The sequence below is a fragment of the Austrofundulus limnaeus genome, unplaced genomic scaffold (genome assembly GCF_001266775.1).
Source record: "Austrofundulus limnaeus strain Quisiro unplaced genomic scaffold, Austrofundulus_limnaeus-1.0 Scaffold183, whole genome shotgun sequence".
Classification (NCBI taxonomy): domain Eukaryota; kingdom Metazoa; phylum Chordata; class Actinopteri; order Cyprinodontiformes; family Rivulidae; genus Austrofundulus; species Austrofundulus limnaeus.
Window position 1 is genome coordinate 1,033,612 of NW_013952585.1, and position 5,345 is coordinate 1,038,956.

Below are 5,345 nucleotides of genomic sequence, written 5' to 3' on the forward strand. Positions count from 1 at the left end.
ATCTGCCAAATATAAACCAATTATCTGCCAAATATAAGTCGTTTATCAGCCAGGACCTTGTTGATAAGAAAATACAAATAAATAATTATTAGTGGGGCTGTATGAATATATATGAGCCACTATGTATAATTTTGAGCCTGTCTGGATYGAAGAAAATCTACAATAAATGATAATTTTTGTATAAATATGTTGTGTAAATGAATAAAAACGATTCTGAGTTTCATATTTTCTCTGCTCAGGTTCATTCAGCTGATTGTAAACAAACACAAAGAATTTCATCCTTTAACTCAGTTATTTAACAAAGATATTTAATTAATTCTGTTATTTATTTAACTCTGGTATTTAACTCTTTACTTAACACAGTTATTTAAATAACTTGGTTATTTAACTTTGTTAATTATCTGTTATTTATTGAACTCGGTTATTAACTCTTCATCCCATCTGAAAATAAAAACTCTTCCAGTCTGTGGTTTAGGGCTCAGTGGTGCTAAATGTTAATAAAACTTGTTTAAATGAAGAACCCACCTCCGGACCCCCTCTGTGACCTTTGACCTTTGTGTTTTCCTCCTGCTGGACTCCACCTGACCCAGATTTTGTCTATTAGTGGTTCTCTGAGACTCATGGATTATAAAAACTCTCCTGGTCTGGATTATCCCCGACAGATTACAGAACTTTCTCAGCGAGTTCAGAGCACCGGAGTCCAGAGCAAGGACAGAACCAGAACCAGAACCAGAACCAGAGCACAGGTGAGTTCAAACACCCAGTGACAAAATTCTTTATTTTATTATTTTTTCTTTTTCTCTTCAGCCTGAAGAACTGAAGCAGATAATTTTATTTTTATTTATTTTTTATATTTTTATTTTTGCTGCAACATTCTGAGGAAATTAACCATCTATTCTGGCTCCGTTTGAAGTTTTGGGTTTTTGCTAACTGGTTCTGGGACGTTTCTGAGAATGAAGACAGAGAATCTGAAACCGATTTAGTGAAATCATTTTAATTTGAGTTTGTTTACAGGGAAAATGTTGCTGGAACATGTAAAATAAAACAGAGTTGTGCTGTTTGTTTGCAGAGACAATGTTACAGAAAGAGCTGAAGATAAATTCTCATTCTTGTCAGGATTTATTCTGATAAAGTTACAGTTCGTGAAAATCTAATTTTATTTAATGATTTTCATTAAACTTTCATCTAATAAAACTAAAATTTATAGAAAATTACAAATTTATGTTGTGATAGCTGATGGTCATCTTGAAGATRGTACTTTTAGCTGTTTTCCTGTTACTTTTAGCTACTGTTCTGTTTGTTTTAGCTAGACTCATGCTACATCTAGCAACTGTTCTGTTGCTTATAGCCCTAAGTATACTTTTAGCTTGCATTTAGCTATTTTCAGCCTTTAGCAATCATTTTATTACCTTTAACTAACCTTTTGATATTTGTAGCTGGACTTGTGCTAGTTTTAGCTACTGTTCATTTACTTTAAACTAGCCCTTCTTTTAGTCTGACTGTAACTTTTAGCTGGCCTTTGGTTTCCTTTTTCTTGACTTTTGCCATTTTTAGCTTTTAGTTATAATTTCTGTTACTTTCAGCTACATTCAGCTGGACTTGTGGTACATTTAGCTTCTGTTCTGTTACTTTCACATAGCCCTCTGTCTACTTTTAGTTTGGCTTTTGCCRTTTTAGCTTTTGGCTATCATTTTGTTACTTTTAGCTAATCTTTAGTTATTTTGGCTAATTTAGTTACTTTGGCTAATCTTTAGCTACCTTTAGGTACTTTTAGCTACAGTTCTGTTACTTTTAGCTAACCTTTAGTTATTTTTAACTACTGTTCTATTACTTTTAGCTAATATTAAATTATTTTTTGGCTAAAATTTAGTTTTTTTTAGCTACTATTCTGTTACTTTTAGCTAAGCTTTAATTATTTTTGGCTAAACTTTAGTTATTTTAGCTACTATTCTGTTACTTTTAGATAAGCTTTAATTATTTTTAGCCAACATTTACTTACTTTTAGCTCCTGTCTGGATGATTAAACTGACCCCTTGTGTTGACGTTTTGTTCTGACTGTACAAAGAAAACACCACAGAAGAAGAAATGAAGCTCTTTTCTTTGCAGAATGAGGTCCAGATGTCTCCTCTCCGCCGTGGACAGACTCCCMACCATCGATGAGATCCAGGAGGGGGTCTCAGAGGACCGACACCTGGACCACACCTGGGGGGAGTACTTGGACTCCATCAGGGAACTCTCCCAGCCCTCCTGCTACCCGMTTCACGGGCCCCTCAGGGGTCACCGCCACTGGACCAGAAGCCCCTCCCCCCGGCAGTCCGTCAACCCATCAGACATCTCGTTCACGCTAACAGAGCGGTCCAGCTGGGACCCCCCAGGGCCCTTTAAACACAGCCTGCTGGACTTGCTGGTGTCCTYGACCCTGTTTGCAGGTCTGACATGAACTGAGGGTTCTGAGGAACAGAAACTGTCCRGCGTGCCCCCCCAGAGCGGCCCCCAAACAAACCTCCAAACCTTCCACTGACCAAAAGAAAAACCTGAAACCTTCTTGWTTTGTGTTTGTTTTAAACGTGTTCAACAGGTTTTATTGTCTGTTCCTTTTTTAACGACAGCGTTAAATATTTSTTTCTCCCGGATGTTTCTGAGCAGCTGGAAAGAATAAATGTCTCAGCGGTCGGTGAGAATGTCACACAAACACTTTGAAAGTTGAGAACKTTGAATTCACATACGCAGCAGATTTTTCGGGCGGTTGAATGAAAAGTTTGGACATATTTGGAGAGATTAACAGAAAAAATAAGCTTTCCTGGTTGGTAAAAGTCAAACCSTTWCCAAAAAATAAAAATAAAAAAGCCTTTTTGTTTAYGGTGATCCTCAGAGTGAGTCTCTGTGAGATTAATATTATCAATAAATATARTTAGAGAATAAACAGGAAGTTGAAGCCACTAATGATGATCGCCCCCTAGTGGCACGCTGTTGATATTTGTTTGTTTAGTTCTGCTGTTTGTTCAAATCTGAATATTTTTTATCTTTAATTTGAGGCATGTTGTGCGACATTGTGATTGACAGCTCGTAGGTCAGGACTGTGTGGGGGCGGAGCTTTTATGTCTATGTTTCAGCCCTACAGACCCCTGATCGAAAACAGGGTGGCTCCAACAACAAAAACAAACATTTTAGTTTTCTTTTTAACGCTTAGGGCCTCTTGGTTTTTGCAAGACATTGAACAGAGCCCCACTCCACATTCAAAATGCTTCAAAACTTTTAAATCTTCAGTGAAGTTTTACTTTGTAATTAAACTTGTTTTAAAGGGGATTTATTTCAAAGTTAAATCCACCTTTAAAGTGCCTGTATGCATATTCTCCAAATACAAAAAGTCAAAGAAAACATCTTTATATTTAAGAAACCTGACATAAAACACACAGTTTTGCCCATTKTGTCACATAACTGGCWTATTTTCTTTTGAACTTGGCTGAGCAAAAGTGAAACAGGAAGTGACATCAAAGGGGAAATATTTAAGAAAAGGAACTCTCTGGTCTTTGTTTATTGAAACTCTTAACTCCTCTTCATCTGTCCCTGATAGAGAATCAAAATAATTTAAAGAAATATCAAATTCTTCTCTACAGTCTGTGTTGTTAGCCATTTTAATAACACTCTGTTTACATGCAGACATTCCCCTTTGACATCACTTCCTGTTCTTTTACATGCAAATATCTCAACAGCAGTTCACCCCAGCAGCGTGAAAATTGTAAAGTTGTCTTTCCAAAAAATGCATTCATATTTATTACAAAAAWTTRATGTTACAAACACTTTAAATACATGTTGGGTAYTTGGAGTCTCTAGGAGGCAGAAAATTTGAATTTAGTCTCTTCCAGTGCTGCAAAGATATCTTTAGATTCTGTTTGGGTCAGATTTTTCAACCTGACAGRCTTTGGTTCAGGGTCAGAATTCTTTTGTAGATAAATTTTTAATCGTCTCTCTGCAATCAAACTACAAACATTGCCGAACAGTGTAGAAGGGGGCAGGGTCTATAGTGCCTCATTTGCATTAGCAGAGAAGAAGGGCTGAAAGAGGGGCTTGTGGAGCTACAATAAGCAGAATTTCAGTGTTACAGCCCCCAAATGAAGGCTTTAAACACGAAAAAGGAAAGATTAAAAAGCATCACATGTCTTCTTTRAAGCATGAATCAGGAAYGTGCACAAATGCAGAGTAACTATAAAAACTTTCACTGACGTATAAAAACATTAAAAAACAGCTGAAATGAGTCTGGAGCTTCACGCTCAAACTGTTAGTTTCTGTTTCCCTGAAGTCCTGTGACTCTGAGAGAAAACGGATCTCCGGTCGGGTTCTGGCAAGAACCTCCTGAAGCACGTCCAAGAAACATGTGGTGAAAGTGTCTCTGGGGATGTTTCCGCAGAACCCCGCCCCCCCTCCACAACACAGAGCTGAGGCATGTGCTCAGCTGTAATACACGAGATGATTCTAAAGAACAGCTCGACTGATTCATGCTGCAAACTCTTCCTGCCACAGAAAAGTGCCGTCTCAGCAGAGTGAAAGTCGACGACACAAGATTCCTTCTACAGTGAGTCTGCAGTGACGGTGAGGCTCAGGCATCATCTATCCTCCCAAACCTCATTAAATTAGAGGAAGGCTCTCCGCGGWGCGCCCGAGGAGAGAAATAAAACACGTTGACTGTAATCAGCTCAGACTGCGAGCCTCCGCAGACGCCTTTGTGCTGCTTTACATTTCACAGGGAGCCAAAGAAAGCAGCGGCAGGTAATGAGAGCCGAGCAGAGGCGACATCATCCCGGCTGAAAGCTAATGGGCTCCAGGAAGTAGAAACACGTTTTATTTTGTGTCGCCTGGTTTTACAGACTTTCTGCTCTCTCATCGTCCTCAAACGCTCCTGGAGCTCGTGTGTTGCACAATCACAATCTTCTTTGCACAATCGGAAGATCTCAAACATGTGGCGGAGGCGGCGGAGTGGGTTTCATCTGTACCTGAGAGGGAGGGCCACGAGGGGCCTGTAAAACTAAAATAAATCTTTATGTGCATTCTTTTAGTTTTTACAACACAGACTCAGATCTGCAGAGTCACGAAGCAACAATTCCATCAGAAACATGACGAACTTCTCTGTCCTGATGAAAAACATTGAGCAACTCAGTTTGTTTACTCATCAGAGAGAGCTTTAACCTTCAGACAGCTCGAAATGTTGATCATCCTGTAACTAAACAGCCATCCACATCTGCTCTACCTGGAGTTTCCTGCACAGGAACAATGGGCCTCATGCAAGAACATGTTCATATTCTTCTCCTAAATTTCTCTTACTTTTGTTCGTACAAAGGGTTCGTACG

The 5,345-nt window shown here is 38.8% G+C and overlaps 1 long non-coding RNA gene across 1 annotated transcript in view; it reads left to right on the forward strand.

Moving 5' to 3' along the window:
• Positions 1-2,871, forward strand: part of LOC106524357 (uncharacterized) — a 4,777-nt gene extending 1,906 nt beyond the window's left edge. Inside the window, exons 2-3 of the long non-coding RNA XR_001311000.1 lie at positions 663-746; positions 2,107-2,871. This is a non-coding gene — a long non-coding RNA (uncharacterized LOC106524357). The remainder of the gene's footprint in view (positions 1-662; positions 747-2,106) is intronic.
• The last annotated feature ends 2,474 nt before the right edge of the window (positions 2,872-5,345 follow it).